General features: G+C 36.9%; 1 long non-coding RNA gene and 2 pseudogenes across 1 annotated transcript in view; 2 read left to right on the plus strand and 1 right to left on the minus strand.

Annotated features, from left to right (window-relative positions):
• Positions 1 to 7,697: 7,697 nt before the first annotated feature.
• On the minus strand, positions 7,698 to 8,307 carry LOC124085157 (ran-specific GTPase-activating protein-like; annotated as a pseudogene).
• Positions 8,308 to 16,538: 8,231 nt separating this feature from the next.
• On the plus strand, positions 16,539 to 17,486 carry LOC124085158 (olfactory receptor 8B3-like; annotated as a pseudogene).
• A 5,209-nt stretch (positions 17,487 to 22,695) lies between these two features.
• The window catches only part of LOC124085216 (uncharacterized), a 41,383-nt gene continuing 41,064 nt past the window's right edge, over positions 22,696 to 23,014 (plus strand). The window contains exon 1 of the long non-coding RNA XR_006849375.2: positions 22,696 to 22,784. This is a non-coding gene — a long non-coding RNA (uncharacterized LOC124085216). The remainder of the gene's footprint in view (positions 22,785 to 23,014) is intronic.

Genomic DNA, 23,014 nt, shown 5'->3' on the forward strand with positions numbered 1-23,014 from the left:
TGGGTCTGTTAAATATATTATGTCATCCGCAAATAGCGATAATTTAAGTTCTTCTTTTCCTATTTTTATGCCTTTGATTTCTTTTGTCTGTCTAATTGCTCTGGCTAGTATTTCAAGAACTAAATTGAATAGAAGTGGTGATAGAGGGCATCCCTGTCTTGTTCCAGATTTTAGAGGGAATGCCTTCAGTTTTTCTCCATTCAGAATGATGCTAGCCTGAGGTTTAGCATGTATAGCTTTTACAATGTTGAGGTAAGTTCCTGTTATCCCTAGTTTTTCTAGTGTTTTGAACATAAAGGGATGCTGTACTTTGTCGAATGCTTTTTCTGCATCTATCGAGATGATCATATGGTTCTTATCTTTAAGTCTATTGATGTGGTGAATAGCATTTATTGATTTCCGTATATTGAACCAGCCTTGCATCCCAGGGATGAATCCTACTTGATCATGGTGCACAATTTTTTTGATATGCTTTTGTATTCGATTCGCCAGGATGTTATTGAGAATTTTTGCATCCATGTTCATTAGAGATATTGGTCTGTAGTTTTCTTTCTTTGAAGTGTCTTTGTCTGGTTTTGGGATCAGGGTGATGTTGGCCTCATAGAATGAATTTGGGAGAGCTCCTTCTTTTTCTGTTTCTTGAAATAGCTTGAAAAGTATTGGTAGTAATTCTTCTTTGAAGGTTTTGTGAAACTCCGCTGTATAACCATCTGGTCCAGGGCTTTTCTTGGTTGGTAGTCTTTTGATGGCTTCTTCTATTTCTTCTTTTGTTATTGGTCTGTTTAAATTGTGTGTGTCTTCCTGACTCAATCTGGGCAGATCGTATGACTTAAGAAATTTATTGATATCTTCACTATCTTCTATTTTATTGGAATATAGGGTTTCAAAATACTTTCTAATTATCTTCTATATTTCTGTCGTGTCTGTTGTGATATTGCCTTTTTTATCCCGTATGTTAGTAATTTGAGTTCTCTCTCTTCTCTTCGTTAGCATGGATAAGGGCCTGTCGATCTTATTTATTTTTTCAAACAACCAACTTTTAGTTTTATCAATTTTTTCAATGTTTTTTTTTGTTTCGATTTCATTGATTTCTGCCTCTGATTTTAATTATTTCTTGTCTTCTACCACATTTGCTGTTGTTTTGCTCTTCCTTTTCTAGGTTTTTGAGGTGTAGTGTGAGTTCATTTATTTGTTGGTTTTTTCTTTTTTTGAGGAAAGAACTCCAGGAAATGAATTTCCCTCTTAAAACTGCTTTCATTGTGTCCTATAGATTCCAGTATGTTGTGTCTGTATTGTCATTTGTCTCTAAGAATTTTTTTTGTCTCCTCCTTTATGTCTTCTTTAACCCATTGATCATTCAATAACATATTGTTCATTTTCCATGTGATGTAGGATTTTTCCTTCCTTCTTTTATCATTGATTTCCAGTTTCATTCCATTATGATCAGATATGGTGCATGGTATTATCTCCACAAGTTTATATTTACTAAGAGTTGCCCTATGGCATAATATATGGTCTATCTTTGAGTAGGATCCATGTGCTGCTGAGAAGAACGTGTATCCACTTGATGATGGTTGATATATTCTATATATGTCGTTTAAGTCTAGGTTATTGATTGTGCTATTGAGTTCTATAGTTTCTTTATTCAGCTTTTGTCTAGAGGATCTGTCTAATGGCGAGAGCAGTGTGTTGAAGTCACCCATAATTATTGTGTTGTAGTCTATTTGACTCTTGAACTTGAGGAGAGTTTGTTTTATGAATGTTGCAGCACCATTGTTTGGTGCATACAAATTGATAATTGTTATGTCTTGTTGGTGGATGGTTCCTTTTAACAGTATATAGTGTCCTTCTTTATCCCTTTTGATTAACTTAAGTTTGAAGTTGATTTTATTCAATATGAGTATGACCACTCCTGCTTGCTTCCGAGGGCCATGTGAGTGGTATGATTTTTCCCAACCTTTTACCTTCAGCCTGTGTATGTCTTTTCCTATCATATGAGTCTCCTGAAGGCAGCATATTATTGGATTTGTTTTTTTGATCCAGGTTACTAGCCTATGTCTCTTGATTGGTGAATTTAGGCCATTAACATTTAAGGTATCAATTGAAATATGGTTTGTACTTCCAGTCATGTTTATTTATTTATTTATTTTAGTTTGGCTAGTTTTTACTTTTTGGTCATTTTCTTCCCCCTTTACTGAGATACCTCCCGCTGTTAGTTTTGGGCACTATTTTCCAATTCCTCTTCTTATAGTATTTTGCTCAAAATGCTTTGCAGTGCTGGTTTTCTGGCTGCGAATTCTTTTAGCTTTTGTGTATCGTGAAAGATTTTAATTTCATTGTCAAATCTGAAGCTTAATTTTGCTGGATACAGTATTCTTGGTTGGAATCCATTATTTTTCAGCGTTTGAAATACATTGTTCCAGGATCTTCTCGCTTTCAAAGTCTGTGATGAAAGATCAGTCGTTAACCTAATTGGTTTACCTCTGAATGTAATCTGCCTCCTTTCTCTCGTAGCTTTTAATATTCTCTCCTTGTTCTGTATGTTGGCTATCTTCATAATTATATGTCTTGGAGTTGGTCTATTATGGTTTTGAATGTTTGGGGTCCTGTAGGCTTCCAGGATTTGGCAATCCATTCCATCTTTCATCTCTGGGAAGTTTTCTAGACTTATTTCATTTAATAGGTTGTCCATTCCTTTGGTTTGAGTCTCTATGCCTTCTTCTATCCCGATGACTCTCAAATTTGGTTTTTTTATGACATCCCATATCTCTTGAATAGATTGCTCGTGAGATTTAAGCATCTTTTCTGTGTTGACTATATTCTTTTCATGTTGATAAACTTTGTCTTCATTATCTGATGTTCTGACTTCTACTTGATCTAGTCTATTTGTAATATTCTCGTTTGAGTTTTTAATTTGGTTTATAGTTTCCTGCATTTCTAGGATTACTGTTTGATTTTTTTTTAAGATCTCTATCTCCTTATAAAGCTCGTTCTTTGTCATTTGAATTTGTTTGTTTAATTCGTTTTCAAAATATACTTTCATTGCTTGGACTTGCTGTCTCATGTCTTCTCTAATATTCCTTTCCATCTGAGTTAGATATGCCTTGAGTTCTTTCCCTATCCATGTTTCTGATGCTTCTAGGTCCTCCTGTAGATTTAAGTTGTCCTGCATTGTTTGTAATCCTTTTTTCCCTTGTTTTTTTCATGTTGTTCACGTTACTTCCCAGCTCTATTTGATTGCTGTGTTTCTGCTGTCTCCTATAGATTTGTTTTGGTTTTGTATATCTCTGTTGTCTCTCCTTTGTGTTGATAGACTATGCCTGCTAAAGTGGATTCCGCTGGGAAGGAATTCCGACGGCTAAGCTCCAGTGACGTCACCTCTCTGCTATGGCGGGCCCCAGGCTCCTTGCTGGGGTGTCCAAAGGCGGGGGTGGGACTGGATTGTCTCTGGTTGGTTTCAGCTCCCGGTTGGCTACTTCATGAAGGCCTGGCTATAGACCTCTTCCTAGAGTCTCTGTGCCGTACCTGCTGGGCCGCACCTCGGGGTTTAGCCGCGTGGTTGCCGGCGGGCGGGCGGTCTCCAGCCGCCCAGTCGTGAGGGCCTGGCCTCTAGTCCCCTGTTTTTTCCTGCTAGCCCAGTCTTCCCCTGACTGATGCCTCTTGGCAGTTCAAACTGTACTCTGAGCCTGCAGTTTGCTGGGTGTGGAGGGTGGCTATTGGGAACCCCGGCACTCTATTGTTTTGATTTTTTCCACTTGCTTCTTCCCCAGCGCTGGCAAGACAGGTTTCGTTTTCGCCGCTGATGGGAGGGGGAGTTGGAGGTCAGGTGTCTCTCCCTTTCCCCGCGTCTTTATGCAGGCTCCTTCTGATAATTCCTCCCCCAGAAAGCCTAGGAGAGATTTTATGCGAATTCCCCGCTGTATGGGAGTTGGGCTGAGTAACACACACCTGTTTTATTGTTGCAATCTGTCGGAGACTGGCGGTGGTTACGTCAGCTCTCCAAGATGGTGGCCGCTGGCTTCCTTGTTGGAGTTTCCGTTGTGGGGGATAGAACTGGACCGCTTCCTTCCCCGTCTGAAATCCCGAACTCAGCCCGGGGCTCAGTGAGGGCACAGCCGGCAGAATTCGTAGCAACGTTTCTCTCTGCTTGCTGGTCGCTTCTCGTCAGCGCCCCACCGTCTGTAGCTTCGGGGCGGGCCGCGCGGATCAGTCAGCCTGGATCTCCGGTCGCACAGTGGCTCGTGTTTGAGACTCAATTACCGGACCTCAGTGCTGGAAATCCTTCCTCTAGGTTTTGGTGCACCCCAATTTTGCTGTAAATTCCTAACAAGATAGTTTTTTGTTGTTCTAACTCGTTATTCACCTGCACAGTGACGCGGTACACGGGGTGTGATGCACTCTATTCGCAGCCATCTTGGAGTCATATACATCTTTCTTAATCTCATGCTGTTTCTTGGTTTCTCCAAATGGATGATTTGAAGTGGAAAAACTTCTAACTATAATGAATCTCATATTAACATATATTAAATGCATAGTTGTCTTTTTTTTTTTACATTCAATCTTAATTATGTTACAAGCTGACATAAATAGATTTGGTAACAGAAATTTAAAAGGGCAATATTGCAAGGTTTGACTTTTAAATGAAAATTTGAAGTTAGAAATCAGAAACAATCCTCAGCACCACATAAAAATAAAGATGTTGTGTCCACTGAAAGCTGAAAAAAAATTAAAAAATTCTCTCTGTTTTCTCTCTCTCTTAAAAAAAAGTAGCTCTTATGTTATTTAAATTTAATTCAATTTAAAACCTTTACATTGTATTAAGGTGTTTTAAAACTTGGATACTTAAAAAGAATTCAACATATAAGTTAAATCATGTAGATCCCTGTCTGTTGAACTTGAATGATGACAACCAGGGAGGCTGTGGAGGGGTAGGGGAGGAAAGAAGAGACATGGGTCAAAGGGTTCAATGTTTCAGTTAAGAGGAATAAGTTCTGACCAGTGTAGTGGCCTGTGAATCTAGTGACTTGGGAGGCTGAGGCAGGAGGATCAAAAGTTTGCCACCAGCTTGGAAACTTAGTGAAACCCTGTCTCAAATAAAAAATTAGAGGGAGAGGAGGCTATGAAGTATGGGGACAGGAAAGATGGTGGAATGAGATGGACGTCATTACCCTAGGTACATGTATGATTGCACATACGGTGCAATGCCACATCATGTACAACTAGAGAAATGAAAAGTTGTGCTGCAATCGTGTACAATGAATCAAAATGCATTCTGCTGCCATACATAATTAATTAAAATAAGTAAATAAATAAAAATTAAAAAATAAAAAAATGAAAAGGGCTGAGGATGCAACTCAGTGGTAAAGTACCTCTGCATGCTTTATAAATTATATTTTATAAATATATATTTATAAATAAATATAAAGAAGTATTAAAAAGAGAGATAAGTTTTAACTATAGTTAATAACAACATATAATTCAAATTTGCCAAAATAATAGATTTTAAATATTCGAACCACAAAGAAATGTAAATTATGAGAAGTGATGGTTATGTTAATTAGCTTGATTGAATCACAATATACTTATGTAATCTCTCATTGTGTTCTATAATCTATATAATGTCATTGATCAATTCAAAAACTATAATTTTTTTATACCTAGTTTATTATTGATGGTGACTATGAAATAAATATTTAATCATAAAAATTCTTGATTAAGCATTGCCAATAGCTATTTAAGCACAAAGTCTGGTATAACAAATTAAGTTCCAGAAACAAGTACAAATAAGTAATTATTTGGGTGTCTTATCTAATAAAAAGGAAAAGCCATTTATCTCTTTTAAGAGGCATAATTTTAAATTTTGAATAATTTTTATTAATATAGTATATAATGAATATACTTTTTTTCAAATTTCACTATCAAGTAAACAGTTATTAAAAGCTTATAAAATATACATTAGCGGTTTCATGAATAATGTAGAAATCTACATGATTGTGAACCAGATCATAATATAGAGCCTTACAGAATATTTTATACAGTAGTTTTGTCTCTGTTTAGTGGATGGTTAGGTATTAATAGTGTAGCCCCCAAATACTAGATATAACAGTTGTATGCAGCTCATTTGGTCAACTTCATTCTTAAAGTATATTAAGGGGCCAAAGGTCCTCAATATGTAATTTTTTGTTTTTTAGATAGCTGTATTAAATTTCTCTGTCTTCAAGGGTTCTTCTCTTTCTGAGACTCTAATTCTGTGCACATAAGAGTGCCTGAGAGGTCTAGTAGATTACTGAAGATCTGTTATTTTTTTCTATTTCTGCTTCATTTTGGAAAGTTTCTATTGCTATTCAGGTTCACTCATCTTTTTTCTGTTTGTCTGATCTACCATTAATACCAGAATGAATTTGAATCTTAGAATTGTTTTAGATTTACAGAAAAATAATGAAAGTAGAGAACTAAATGTATTCCATATCCAGTGCCCCTTGTTATCTTACTTATTGTGTAAATTTGTCACAATTAATCAAATAATATTGATACATTATTATTAATGCCCCTGAATTATTCAGATTTCTTTAATTTTAATCTAATATCTTTTTTTCTGTTCCAGGCTCCCATCCAGGATACTATTACATTCACTGGTGATGTATCACAAATTTCTTGGCTGTCCCCATTTCTCATATTGCATGTTTTGGATGGCCTTGCTATTAGTACTATTGGTCATGTATTTTGTAGGATGTCCCTTCAGTTCCTATTTCTTACAATTATCTCATAATTAGGCCAGGATTATGTATTTTGGATTCAGTGTATTTTTCACTTCAGACATTAAATTTGTCATATCTAGAAGACAGATTTGGGTCTTTTCATATCATGACTTTTTTTTAACATGGATGTTTTCTTCTACCTTCCTTTTTTCATAGTTTTAAAAATTTATTGATTCTTTTTAGTTATACATGTCAGTAGAATCCATTTTGACTTAATTTTAAAAGCAGGGAATATACCTTGTTCTAATTCTGTCCCTAGTAATTCTCCTTTTTCCTCTCCTAACCTCACCCCTGCTTCCATCCTTCTCCTGATCTTTCTGCCATTTAACCATAGTTTTTTTTAAATTATTTTTTGTAGATATACAAGATGGTGAGATTCACTGGTGTATTCATATATGTACATATGTCAGATTTATTCCACTATCTTTTCTTTTCTCACCCACCCTACCTTCCCATCATTCCCCATCATCTAATCCACTGAACTTCTATTCCTTTTTTTTTTTTTAAATCCCCTCCTCTTTACTGTGGGTTAGCTTCCACATATCAGTGAAAACATTTGACCTTTGTTTTTTTGGGACTGGCTCATTTCACTTAGCATTGCAGTCTCCAGATCCATCCATTTACTGGCAAATGTCATAAAATCATTATTATTTTTTCCCCAGGTTTCAAATGCGTTTTTTATTCACTATTTTTGATGATAGTAAATAAGTGTTTCCACCGTGGGAAAGAAAGTTAGCACAGTACATTTTCATGACTGGGAATGGATTTTCTCAAGTCATCTTCAATAGGGTAAAAACTTAAAAAAAACCCCTGAATGTTGGAATTCAGTTCTTTATATAAAATCCTTATGAAAACATAACAGAATAAAAATAAACCCAAAAAGAAGGGCAGGGCAAAATTAAAAGAAGAAAAAGAAAAAGGAAAATAAATTAAGACGACTCAATGCTTCTCCGATTTCTCCTCGGTCTTCTCTCCAGGTTCCTTGTTCTCCTTCACAGAAAGAGCTTCCAGCTCTTGGGTCACTTTTTCAACATTATCATTTTTGCCCAGTCCTTTCTTTTTTCTCTCTTCAAACGCTTTCCTGCATTCTTTAAACTTTGTTTTGAACTTTTGTGCATTCTCAGCGTTTAGGAAGTGAATGGCCAGCGGCTCTGGCTTAGGGTTCTCATCAGCAAGTCAGCACGGGTGTTCCAAACCCAGGCACGATCGCTGCCAGCGTTTGGCTTCAGTTCATCATTGGCGTGATATAGTGGTTGACGCATATCTTCAGGGTCTTGTCCCTCCTCATGAGAAGGCCGGTGGTTCTTTTCTCCTTATGTTTCAGGAGCTTGACATCACCAGTGCCTCCTTCCTTCCATTCTGGAAGATCATTCTATGAAGCAAATAGAAATTGCTCGAATCTTAAAAAGTTCCTCTTCATCTTCCTCCAGTGTTTTAAATTCTTGCTCAGGGAGTGAAACTATAGGCTCGAACTGGGGGTCGTGATTGGACTCATCTACATTTCAGCAGAGGTATCATGGTCATGATGAGGGTCCCCAGCAGCCACCATGGGAACGCTCTGGAGGCAGCTCCACTGGTTTGGTCTTGGCTTACTCCAACGCCTTTAGGCGACTAGTCGTAGCTTCTTTTCTCCCTGTCCTGCACCAGTGCCTCCCACTCTTCCCTCAGCCCTGGCACTGAACCCCAACCCCTTACCCTGGTGGTCAAAATCATTATTCTTTATGGGTAATACTCCATTGTGTATATATACCACATTTTCTTTATCCATTGGTCTGTTGAAGTGCACATGGGTTGGCTCCATAGCTTAGCTATTGTGAATTGTGTGCTATAAACATTCAGGTGTTTGCATCCTTATAGTAGGCTGAGTTTAAATCCTTTGGATATATGCTGAGGAGTGGAATAGCTGGCTCAAGTGGTTGCTTCATTCCTAGGCTTTTGAGGAATCTCCATACTACTTTACTGCTTCCCAGAGTGGTTGCACCACTTTGCAGTCCCACCAACTGCTATGACTTGTACAGCATCCACAAAGGATCTTGAGTAGGCTCTCGCCTTTCTCGAGACTAAAACACTCAGAGTCACTCCAGGTGAACAGGGCTGCACAAAACAATCACACAGGAGACAGAGATACCTTTTTCTTTGGGTCCTGTGATAGCTCCTCTGACCTTAAGGGTCCGCAGTGAGGGGGGGGGGGAGAAGCCATTCAAATTAGGCAAGGGGTCAGGTTTCAGGGGGTTGAGTCTAGCTTCATGATGTCTGCTGTTGGCAGGTTGACTGACATCTAGGAAGGCCACACCCAAAGGCAGAGCAAGAGAAGGGGACACACAAAGGGTGTTTCCATGGAACATTCTATCCCAAACAGGTCAAGTATTTCAAAGGAATAGGTGAGTGTAGCTCAATGCCATGGGTGACACACCTACATCTGAAGACACACCCTCAATTTCCTGAACCGGGACAATGTCCAGGTCACTATGAAATGTAGTGACTGGTGAAAGCCTTCAGGATGGAAGTCATGAATCATTCAGAGTGGCTCCCCACAGTAGGGGTGACAGGAGATGGAGAAAAACACAGAGACAAAGAAAACACAGAGACATTTTCAAATAAAGCTGGAGCTAGGTGGGACACTGCACTCTGGTGGAGGAACAGTAACCCCAAACTAGCTCTGCAAGCATATTATACTGGGTCTCATAATCAGGAAGTTAAGCTACAGGGATATTATAAATTGTTTAAGACTTATGTGTTTTCAAAAGGCTTCTTTGTATACTAAAAAGTTACAGAGGTAGAAACATTTTTTTGCAGCTATCCTGCTGCACCCAGGAAGCCTACTGTAACATCTGCTAAATATTAGTGTCGAGTATCAAGGTTGTTAAGATCCTTGCCTTTTGGCAAGGAATGTTTCCCAGACTTGGCTTTTACAGCACTGCAGGATCAGCCCATGACTGGGATTTCATCCACTCTCCACAACCAACATCGTATGAGCAGACCCCTTTCAGTCCATCTTCACCAACATTTATTGTTACTTGCATTCTTGGAAATTGCCATTTTAAAATAAAGTCTCTTATCCATTACCATTCTGACTGGAGATGAAATCTCAGTGTAGTTCTAATTTGCATTTCTCTGATAGAGATGTTGAAATTTTTTTTCATATATTTATTGACCATTCATGTTTATTCTTTTGAGAAGTGTCTGTTTAGTTCCTTTATCCATTTATTGATTGGGCTGTTTGTTTTTTTAGTGTTAAGTTTTATAGGTTCTTTGTATAGCCTGGATATTAACGCCCTGTCTGAGGAGCAGGTGGCAGATTTTCTCCCATTCTTCAGGCTCTCTTCACACTCTTGATTGATTATTGCCTTTGCTCTGAAGAAGGTTTTTAATTTGATACCATCCTATTTATTGATTTTTGATTTTACTTCTTATTCTTTAGGAGTCTTGTTAAGAAAGTCATTTCCTGAGCTGATATATTGGAGTGTTGGGCCTGCATTTGTTTTGAGCAGGTGCAGGGGTTCTGGTCTAATTCCTAGGTCTTTGATCCACTTTGAATTTTGTGCAGGGTGAGAGATGGGAATAGAAAAGATAGTAGAATGAATCAAACATAACTTTCCTATGTTCATATATGTATATAACATCAGTGAAATTCCACATCATGTACAACCACAAGAATGGATCCTAATTAGAATAAGTTACATTCCATGTATGTACAATAAGTCAAAATATAGCTTCATGATGTCTGATGTCAGCATGTTTACTGACATCTATCATATATATCTAAAAAGAACAAATAAAATATTCATAAGTTAAAAAAACCCCAAAGATCTGTAAGAGACATTGTAAGGGAATATTCAGGAGGACTTCTCAAAAAGAGAATAGATATAGTCAATAAAATTTCCCCCAATACTAGCATAGGTATTTGGATAAATTATGGTGTTACTACAAAGAAAAATCAGGAAGACTGGAAATACGGTAAAAATTATACATTCAGTTTTGAACAATTGGATAATAGGCTGTAGGGAATGCATAAAAAGGCTAAGTGATGCTCAGGAGAAAGATCAGAATATGAAAAATAATAATTAAGGGTCATTCTCATTGATATTGAAGCCATTGGATTAATGAAACCAATGTGGGGAAAAGCATAGGGAAAAATAGCAGAGGGGGAAAAAACCCCTAAATTATTTGGAAATTTCCCAATTATTTTTTTCTACTTAATATAATAGGAAGGCTAACTATTATGAAAACAAGCAACTTTTATTATTCTAAGATCCCGCAAATTATGAAGGGATCAAATATTCCTTGTGGCAAACTTGACAAAGACAAATCAAGGAAAGAAAACTTAAGACCAATACCCCCGAGGAACATAGATGCAAAAATTCTCAATAAAATTCTGCCAAATTGCATATAAAAATGTATTAAAAAGATAGACCACCATGCTCAAGTGGGGTTCATCCCAGGGATGCAAGGTTGGTTAAACATATGGAAATCAATAAATGTAATTCATCACATCAATAGACTTAAAGATAATAATATGATCATCTCATCTCAACATGCTGAAAAAGCATTTGACAAAATACAACACCCTTTCATGTTTAAAACACCAGAAAAATTAGGGATAGTAGGAACATAACTTAAACATTGTAAAACTTAAGTCCAAGGCCAACATAATTCTAAATGGAGAAAAATTGGAAGCATTTCCTCTCAGAACTGGAAAAAGTCACGGATCCCTCTCTCACCACTTCTATTCAATATAGTCCTTGAAACTCTAGTCAGAGCAATTAGACAGGTGAAAGAAATTAAAGGTATATAAATAGGAAAAGAAGAACTAAAATTATCACTATTTGTGGATGACATGATTCTATACTTAGAGGATCTAAAAAAACTCCACAGGTGAACTTCTAGAATTAATAAATGAATTCAGCAAAGTAACAGGATATAAAATCAGTACCCATAAATCAATTATATTTCTATACATTATTTTCTGAAAGAGAAATTAGGAAAGCAACCCCATTCACAATAGTCTAAAAATATTTGGAAATCAATCTAACAAAAGAGGTAAAAGACCTCTACAATTAAAATTATAGAACATTAAAGAAAGGCATTGAAGAAGCTCTTAGAAAATGGAAAGATATAGCCCATGTTCTTGGATAAGCAGAATTAATATTGTCAAAATGGCCATACTACCAAAAAGCCTTATACAGATTTAATGCATTTCTAATTAAAATCCCAACAACATTCCTCTTAGAAAAAGAAAAAGCAATCATGAATTTCATTCGGAAAAATAAGAGACCCAGAATAGCTTAAGCAATCCTTTGCAAGAAGAGTGAAGCAGGAGGCAGCACATTACCAGAGCTTAAACTTTACTACAAAACTATAGTAACAAAAATGGCATGGTATTGGCACCAAAAGAGACATGTAGATCAATGATACAGAAGTCATAGAGACAAACCCAAACAAATACAGTTATCTCATATTTGACAAACGCCCCAAAAACATACTTTGGAGAAAAGATAGCCTCTTCTTCAACATATGGTGCTGGGAAAACTGGAAATCCATATGCAGTAAATTGAAATTAAACCACTATCTCTCAGCTTGCACAAAACTCAACTCAAAGTGGATCAAGGAGCTATGAATTAGACCAGAGACCTTATGCCTAACAGAAGAGGGCCCAAATCTTCATCATGTTGGATTAGGTCCTGACTTCCTTAACAAGACTCCTAAATCTCAAGAAATAAATCAATAATTAATAAATGGGATGGATTCAAACTAAAAAGCTTCTTTTCAGCAAAGGAAACAATCAACAATGTGAAGAGAGAGTCCACAGAGTGGGAGAACATGTTTACCACATGCACATCAGGTAGAGCACTAGTTTCCAGGCTATATAAAGAACTAAAAAAACTCAACAGCAAAAGAATAAATAACCCAATCAATAAAGGGGCTAAGTAAATGAACAGACATTTCACAAAAGAATAGATACAATTGATCAATAAATATATTAAAAAATTCAACTTCACTAGTAATTAGAGAAATGCAAATCAAAACTACTCTGATTCCATTTCACTCCAGTCATAATGGCAATTATCAAGAATACAAGCAACAATAAGTGTTGGAAAGGATGTGGGGAAAAGGTACACTCATATATTGCTGGTGGGACTGCAAATTGGTACAACCAATCTGGAAAGCAGTATGGAGATTCCTTAAAAAACTTGGAATAGAACTACCATTTGACCCAGCTATCCCACTCCTTGGTCTATACTCAAAGGATTTAAAATCATCATACTATTGATGTGACCCAGCCACATTAATGTTTATAGCAGTTCAATTCACAATAGCTAACCTGTGGAACCAACCTAGATGCTCTTCAATAGAAGAATGGATAAAGAAACGGTGGTATATATACACAATGGAGTATTACTCAATAAAAGAGAATAAAATTATGGCATTTGCAGATAAATGGATGGAGCTGGAGAATATCATGCTAAGCAAAGTAAGCCAATCCCCCCAAATCAAAGGCCAAATGTTCTCTCTGATAAGTGGATGCTGATCGATAATGAAGGTGGGGGCAGCATGGGAAGAATGGAGGAAATTTGATTGGGCAAATGGAGGGAGGGGAGGGGACATGGAGGTAGGAAAGATGGTGAAATGAGATGGATATCATTACCTTAAGTACATGTATAACTGCACATATGTTGCAACTCTACATCTATACTACAAGAGAAATGAAAAACTGTGCTCCATTTATGTACAATAAACCAAAATCTATTCTGCTGTCATGTAAAACTAATTAGAACAAAAAAATGTGTTTTCTATGGAAATGTTAACAACTCTCAATTATGTGATTCAAGAACATGAAATGTTCCCAGGAAATTTGCATTTTAGCAAATCATGATGCCAGAAGACTTTTTATGTATAATTCTAAACTGGAGTTTAGGATGAAGGTCATTCTTTCACCTTTAAAACCACCAGTATGAATATGAACAAACCTGGAGTGAATATAGAGATATTTGGACCTTGTCCTGTATTGCAAAACTCTCTCTTCCCTTTCATTCTTCTGTTTGCATAACAGTCACATTATACTTACACATTACTTATCAAATAGTCATTCTTTCTCTGAGATGTGCCTCAGAATATTTTGCTCATTCCTGACTCTTTTTTTCCATTTTTTGTTTGTGCATTATAGTTGTACATAATGGTGGGATTTTGTTGTGACATTATTTGTATATGCACAAAATATAATATTACAATTTGGCCAATATCCCCAATATTTCCCTTTTCCTCCCCTTCCCCCACTCCTAGGTCTCTTTCCTCTATCTTACCAGTTTCCCAATTTTCCCAAAGACCCCCCCACACCCCCACACCTTTCTTTTCCTTTTTCCTCTCCAGATTTCACATATGAGAGAAAACATACAACTCTTGACTTTCTGAGCTTAGTATACTTTGTTAACATAAAGGTTTCAAGTTTCATATATATATATATATATATATATATATATATATATATTTTTTTTTTTTGTAGCAGGGATACAAACTCAGAGGCCCTTGTGATTCAAGGGTGATGTAAACTCAGAGGCCCTTGACCATTGAGCCACATCCCCAGGCCTATTTTTTTTAAAAGCAGTTTTTTAAAATTTAGTTTTTAGTTGTACTTGGACACAATACCTTTATTTTATTTATTTATTTATATGTGGTGCTGAGGATTGAACCCAGGGCCTCGCACGTGCTAGATGAGCGCTCTACTGCTGAGCCACAACCCCAGCATCCCCCAGACCTATTTTGTATTTTATTTAGAGACAGGGTCTCACCGAGTTGCTTAGCACCTTATTTCTGCTGAGGCTGGCTTTGAACTCATTATCCTCTTGCCTCAGCCTCTGGAGCCGCTGGGATTACAGGTTTTCTGAGCAATCTCCATATTTTTTTCCAGTATGGTTGCACCAATTTGCAGTCCCACCAGCAATGTCTGAGTGTACCTTTCTCCCCACATCGTTGCCAACATTTATTGCTACTTGTATTCTTGAAATTGCAATTCTAACTGGAGAGAGAGGGAATCTTGGTGTGGTTTTAATTTGCATTTCTCTAATTGCTGAACATTTTTTCATATATTTGTTGACCATTAGTATTACTTCTTCTGTGAAGTGCCTGTTCAGTTAATTCATTCACTTTTGTTATTACCTCACATTATTTTCATCTCTCTAACACTGGTCATTCCTACCAATGCCACCATACAATTCTTCTAAGTCAGCACTGTGCTTATTTCAATCCTGTGACTAAAATAAAGAAAAATAAAAATAAAAACTTTGAGTGGCTCCCAATGCCCTCCTAGAGGGAGTGGGTTCTGATTTAGGAAACTGAGAGTTTCCTCTGCTACACTTACTCAAATTTGCTTCTGATCTATTGGGACCTTATAGACAGCCTGTGCAAGTCCTCAGGGTGACATTCAGGGAGGATACTTCATGTTATTATCATGAACTGAACTGTAAATGTAGGATAGATAAGATTTTTTTTTAACTGAAATCTTTCTTTGAGCTCATCATCTTGGACCTGGAGGGCTCCTAGATGACCTTTTACAAGTCCAGCAGTGGCTTTTACTTGTCTTAGTGATGTTTTTCCTGCCCTGCATTCTTGTTTACAAATAAAAGCATTTATAGTACATAAGCCTTTGCCAGTGGAGCAAAAAGTCTGCTTGGTATCCAGTACAGGTTTCAGGAAAAATAGGAAAGGCATCCTCAACCATCCAACTTTTACTATATAAATATTTCTTAACTACCTACTGTACATGCTAGATACAATAACAGGTGCTGAAGAAACAGGATTGAAGAACAAAGAAAAAATCCATGAATTATGGAGCTTAATTTCAAATGTATGTGGGAACATATATTGAAGGAAGACACATATCTTTATCTATCTATCTATCTATCTATCTATCTATCTATCTATCTATAGATATCTGTTTATATTTATCTATATCTGTATCTATCTATTTATTTATCTATCTATAGATAGATATAGATAGATAGATATAGATAGATACAGGTTGGATAAGATCTTTTAACTGCAAAACCTGATCTCTGGGGAAAACAGGTCTTCCAAATTTTTAATCAGGCCCCTAGTATTTCCAAACTCATAAAACCTCTTGGGTCATATTAGTAGATGGCTTTTATGGTAACAGTAGAACCTATTTACTACCTTGTAGGATGAATAGCACAGTGGGCAAAGCCACCATCAAAATCATGTTCTGTAATTCATAGCTTCTCAGAGCCTGAAAGACTGAGGGTTGTGTGCTGAATTCCTCTGTCCAAAATTCATCCCAAACAAAAGCAATAACATCAAAAGAAGAAAAACTCTTTTCTGGGCTGTGCCCCTCTAAAATTTATCATAGTTATCTATCATTCTCTGAGAATAGAGCAGAAGTGTTATCAAGAGCCTCTCCTGAAGTCCTGATGCAGGAGGGTGAGTGCTGAATTGTACCTATCCTGCTATTCTTCCAAACCTCATTTGTGGGAGCCAGAGAGTCCTTGAAAAACCTCATCTGCTCCCTGCTGAGACCACCGTTGATCCTGTGGGTGGGAGATGAACCTTATCCTCTCAGAAATTGCCTTGTGTGTTTTTAAAAAATATTCATATTTTATATATCTTGAAGATTATAAAATGGAGAAAACAGACACAGATAAAGGTGAGCTTGAGTTCATCTCCCCATCTGGGTCTCCGTCTCATTATATTGGGTCTGGGTGGAGAGAGCTGGGTTCTCATTTTAATGTTACTATTTCTTCTTTTCTCACAGACTTGTCTCAGGGGGGAATGGTCTCAGGCAATGGCTCTTCAAGTGACCCAGTTTATCCTGCTGGGTTTAACACAACAGCCAAAGCTCCAGCTGCCTCTCTTCCTCCTCTTCTTAGGAACCTACTTGGTCTCTGTGGTGGGGAACCTGGGCTTGATTGTTCTGAATCCTCACCTGCACACTTCCATGTACTACTTCCTCTTCAACCTTTTCTTCACAGATCTCTGCTACTCATCCGTCATTACCCACCCCCCCAGCCCCCCCCCACCGCCAATGCTGATGTGCTATATATAAATCAGAACATCATCTCTTATGCAGAGTGCATGGCTTGGCTCTTTTTCTTCTGCTTCTTTGTTTCGACGAGTGCTATATTTTGACATCAATGGCCTATGATCGATATGTGGCCATCTGTAAGCCTCTGCTTTACAAGGTCACCATGTCCCATCAAGTCTGCCTCTTGCTGATGGTGGGTGTGTATGCCATGGAGCTTGTGGGTGCCATGGCCCACACTGAATGCATGGTAAGACTCAGCTTCTATGAAAGCAACATCATTAGTCACTACATATGTGACATCCCTCCTCTCCTGAAGCTCTCCTGCACAAGCACCTCCATCAATGAGCTGGTGGTTTTCGTTGTGGTGGGTGTCAATGTTATAGGGCCTAGCCTTATCATTTTCATTTCTTACACCTTGATCCTCTCCAACATTTCCAGCATCTGTTCCACAGAGGGCAGGTCTAAAGCATTCAGTACCTGCAGCTCTCATATTATTGCTGTTTCTCTTTTCTTTGGAGCATTAGCATTTATGTACCTTACACCTTCTCCTACTGGGTCTTTGGATCAAGATTAAAGTATCCACAAATTTTTATATTGTTGTGGGACCAATAAGGAACCCTGTCATCTACAGTTTGAGAAACAAAGATGTCCATATTGCACTGAGAAACACTTCAAAGAAAAGAATGCTCTTCTGATGTGATGGGAGGGGAGGGGAAGGGAAGAGGGGATAGGAAGGGCAGCAGAATAAAATAGACATTATTATTGCTGTATGTATATGGGTGACTGTATGACCAATGTGATTTTGCAACCTGTACAATCAGAAAAATGAGAAATTATGCCCCATTTGATTCAAATATATGAATTGTCAAGATCATTGTACTGTCATGTGTAACTAATAAAAAAATAAAAAAGAAAATGCAGGATCTGTATCCTTAAAACCATAATTTTTGAAACAAAAAGGAGGGCAAACTAATAAAGATAAGTTAATAAACTATAAAAAATGCATTGTGCTGTCATATATACCTAATTAAAATAAATTAATTAATTTTAAAAAAAGAAAAGGATGCTCTTCTAAACAGAAACTTTGTTTCTTATACATGTCAAATCTTATGTTGGGCAAATGATATTTAAAAGCATGAAGGGTGTAGATTAGTGATAGAATGCTTGTCAAATGTCCATGAAGCCCTGGATTTGATCCCCAGCACTAAAACCCAGCAGCAATAGCAGCAACCACTACCCAAAGAATGATGGAGAGAATAGTAAAAAGAATAAATGCAAATGATTTAAATTACACAAAATTAAATTAATTATAGAAATTATTTCATAAATGAAGATAATATGTAGATGTGAGTTAGTCCATCATCCTTTCAGAGTAGAAAGAATAGTTCATTCTGTCATTTTTTAGTTTATTTTCAGAAATTCCATATATGTGTGCGTGTGCGTGCGTGTGTGTGTGTGTGTGTATTTTTATTTTATTTATTTATCTATTTTTGTAGTTCCTGGGAATTAAACCCAGCTCTTTGTGCAAGCTGACTTCCACTGAGCCACACAGAAATTGTAGTTTTAAATAGAAAAAGTTGAATGATAATAAACTCAGAAATGATAAAATCGTTATTTTTTTAAATCTTTTTTTCCTTTGTTGTGCATCAAATCCAGGGCCTTGTATGTGCTAGATACAAGCTCTACTGCTGAACTATGCCTCCAGCACAGCTGTGAGATTTTGACAAGGACATATGTCAAATTCCTGAAAATGTAGGTCATGGAGATAATGATTTGGCAGTCTTAGTGTCAGTAATTTCTTTATCCATTTAATAAACCACTGTTAAGTGTTGTAGGAAACTGTGTTTTGGCAAATTTCTTTGTTTCTATAAAGGGGAGAGATATGGATCTCTGGTCAGTTCTCTTTAGCCTCAAGGGAATGTGATATAGTGAGGCCAAAAAAATTTTTTTTTGACTCCAGTTCCTAAGGACAGGAAATGAAGTAGCCACTCAGACCAGCCAGGATAAAGGGAACCTCCTCTAAATTTACCTCTAAGACTTCTGGGCAAAAATGTGAGTAGGAGGACATTCTGTTATCTTTCTTTACAAGCAGTTTGCTGCTGCAAATGTTTACCAACTCCCAGTAGAGGAATTTTTGCCCTTTATTCAAATAGGTTTTGTAATCTTAATTCATTAACAACCAGGTCTTTCTCTTTAACATCTTCACTTTCATTTTTTTTCAGAGTTTTATATGATACAGATGATGTAGTTTATTTAGTCAGCAGGCATAGACTGAAAATATATTCTGTTTTAGACATCAAAGCATCCAGGCAGTTTTAAACATAAAAAAGACAGTGGTGAGGAAGACAGAAAATACCTGTGCTTTCAGAGGGCTAATTTTCTATGGTAAGGTGCACAGGAGGTGCAGGTGGGCAGGAGGGTGAGGTAGCTGATAAGCAAAAAATATATACACACACATGTGAATATATCAGAAAATGCTATACAAAATTTCAAATTAAGATGATGGTACAGAAAGTCACTGTGTTTTACTTTGGAATGGGTGATTATGAGGGGATTTTTTTGAGGAGGTGGCATATGAGCAGAGACAGCACTGACAGAGGAAGACAGTCACCTGTAGACTATTTCCCTCACAGGGTAGAGCTGGGTCACAGTCCCAGAGGCAGTAAAAAACCTTGATGATTATGAGGGATAGAAAATAGACCAACATGTCTGTGGTGTGGTTGAAGTGTGTGTGGTACATAGTTAATTAGGAAATGGGGATTTGCAAGGGAAAAGAGTGGGTGTTTTTAAAGCACAATAAGAATTTATGTGTTATTAATCACACAAAGGATGGCTTTCTTTCTCCTCCTCTGTTTTGAAGTCCTCTGTTCTTTGTCTATGTCATTTTAACTGATCTGGGAAAAATATTAAGGGTTCCATGAATAATTTATAGTGAAATTTGTGAAATGCTGTACTTTAAATAACAACAAATTTCCATGAACTGCAGGAGGTAAGATGATTTTTTTTCTAATTTTGCATACCTGAAAGATGAGTCAGAGGTTCTAGATGTCAAGTGGTACTTGGAAGAGCCCTGAATCCTGTGTTTTCACCATATTGGTACAAGTATCCCAAAGTGGAAGGACCACTGGAATTGGTACCATGTGATCTGGTTTGGCTCCAGATTCTTGCAATTTTTGTGTTTATGTTCTCTCAGTCTTAGTGTCTGCATGGAGAACATTTCAAAGTGTGTGGTGCAGCTGAAATGAAGTGGCACATGTTTAGAAAGTGCTCTCTATGGTTAGTGTAATGATTTTTCAAAGGATAGATCATACTCAAGGGATACTAAGAAACACACTTCTTTTCATGTAACTTTCTTTAAATCAGCATGCACATTATACTCTGTGACATCTTAACTGTTGGCCTGCTGGTAGTTCTGACATAACTGTCATTGCTTGTGCCTGTACAAACTTTATCATATGTTTCAATGTTGCTGTCATTGCAGTGAATCAGGAGAATTGGTGATCACACATGTAAGTAGTTGAGTTCATTGCCATTTAAGAGTATTTTGTACATATATTATTTTCTTTAACATATGAATTTAATTTTATGTTTTCTTTAGGTGCAACTTCAATTAAAGGAATAATATAGTGCTAAAGTATAAAGTTATCACACATACATGAGACTATGGAAAAAAGAAAATGGGATAGAATTTTCTAATAACTAAGAAATATTCTCTTTCCTTCTATTTTATTTTATTTTTTTAAACTGGGGGTAGAACTCAATGCTTTGCTCATGCTAGGAAAGCCCTCTACTTCTAAGTCTCAATCCCAGCTGGAAATATACCTTATTAGTAGAATAGTCACAGTTTGTTTATTCATCAGTCCATTCATTCATTCTGAAACAGTACTTGAAAATACAAAATATCTATAATTTGACAAACCTTTTTCATAATTTCTGAGACATTTTAAAAAAATGCCTTACATATAAAAAGCCATATACTGAAGGCAAGATAAATTATTGAATTTTCTGTAATATAGGAATATCTATAAATGTCAAAAGTAGTATCTTTTTAAAGTATACCATAGAAATTCTAAGCAGCACGTGACTTCATGCTGATGAATGGTTGACAACCTCTTACTCTCAGAAATATAAAACATGATATCACATTCATCAAGTTTTGACACTGATATTTCAGTGAAATTCTACTTTACCTTGTTTAGTGAACAGTGGTTGTTATGGGCTTACTTATGTCCCTGCAAAATCAGGTGTTGGTGCTCCTCCCCCTAATACTTCATCCTTTGATTGTACTTACATACTAGGTATTTAGTGTGATTAATTTAAGTGAAGCTTTTGGGTGTACCAAAATCTGATTTTACTGGAATCCTTATAAGAAGAGAAAATTTGGATGCATAGACATCAAGAGTGCACATACACAGAGAAAAAACCAGCAAGGACACAGGAAAGGAGCAGATATCTTGAAACCAAGCAGTGAAACCTCAGAAGATAACAAATCTGATGACATCTTGACTGGGAACTTCCAGCCTTCAGAACGCTGAGAAAATAAGTTTCTAATTTTTAAGTTACTCTGTCTGTGGTATTTTGTTATGGTAGACCTAGAAAACTAATACAAAAATAAAATATAATTTTCTCTTGTTAAGGGAGTATACTGAGAAAAACAAAAGAGTAAAACAAAGAAAAAATAAAACAGACCAAAAATCTTAAATGTTGACAGTACTCGATTTAATGCAAAGACAGATAATTCTTCTTTTTTTAAATTGAGCTACTAGGGAGTCAAGTATAGTCATTTTGGGGTCCATTCATGGTAACCAAAAGTGTTACCCTAAAAGGCAAGTTGATGTAAACCAAGTGTAAGAATGGTTTATTTAAGCCACAAAGTGTCTTGCCACCCAAGGCAAACACTTATTCTAGTTGCCAAAATAAGTTTCTACCAAAATGAAATCCAAAGGGTCTGCATTTTAATATATCAAAAAATAAAATGGACAAGAAGTTTACAGCAAACTGGTTGTTACAATTGCATTGATCTATACGAATAGCGTAGGACACGGATTGGTCATTTGTCATTGATGTTATACATTTCAGGTATGAATTGCCATAGCAGGAAATGCCTTTATTAGGGTTATTAATTATCTTCATGGCATCAGGATGTCTGTAGAAATCTGCTATGCAAGGTTATAGTGACCTTGGTCACTGTAGTCTCATGCCTCATGTTTCCCCTGAGCTAAAGAATTTTGTGACCCCATTCTTTTGACATTTTAAACCCTTGCTCAATGTATTCAATGGTACTAATCAAATCCAATTAATTAGTATTTCCATCTCTTTAAACATTTGCCATTTTTTTTTGATATTGGGAACCTTTAAATCCTCTCTTTTAATAAGAAGAATAATTTGTTTTTAGGAGTAAAGTCTTCCTACCTGAGGGGAATTTATCCCCTTGGAAGATCAAGTCAATTAGAAAGTCTTTAAACTCCTTAAAATAAAAGAATCCTGACACGTTTACTGAGGTTTTAAATCTACACACAGATTTTTTTTGAAGATGTGAATTATTTATGATCTTCTTATAACTTATATATTAAATGTGAGAAAAAGACTAAGAAATGCTGCTCAGTATACTAACATCCCATGTGGAAGTGCATGATAAGCTCCCCAGGTGACCTTGCTGGCCTAGTGTGGCATGGGCAGCAGTGCACCTCAGTTCAGCTCCTTGCTTGGCCTCACTGATGTGCCACTGGCATAGAAAGTGGAATACCAATGAGCATCGACCTGTTCAACTTTGTTGCTTGTGGGTGAGGGAGGAAGTTTGGATTTTTCTTGGCCCCAGTGAGGGCATTGGATTTCCACCTACTACCTCCAGACACGGGGCAAAGCTCAGCCTCCACGTGGCCCTGCTGATGTCACCCATAAGGGAATCAGAGAATGCTTATCACGAAGCAGGAAGTGCTCTCCACTTAGCCTGATGACATGGGGGAGAGAATTTTCTTTAGTTTTTGGTTGTTGTAAGTATATTAAAAATATTTTATATTTGCTAAAGCATGAGCATGTGTGGTGAGTAGGGGATTGTGTACAAAACTCAGGCTACGTTAAATTAATGTGTAATTTATCCTGTGGATGTTTCTATCTCCAGGGAGCATGTATGGAGCCTCCTGGTCTCCCAGGAATGTGTGGATGACAGGTTCTTTCCACTCTGTGCTGTGCATTCCTGCAGAGTCTAGAGCATACTTGCTTT

This window comes from Marmota monax, unplaced genomic scaffold, assembly GCF_021218885.2.
Source record: "Marmota monax isolate L192 unplaced genomic scaffold, Marmota_monax_Labrador192_F-V1.1 WCK01_AAM20220418_F8-fsc00062, whole genome shotgun sequence".
Taxonomy (NCBI): Eukaryota; Metazoa; Chordata; class Mammalia; order Rodentia; family Sciuridae; genus Marmota; species Marmota monax.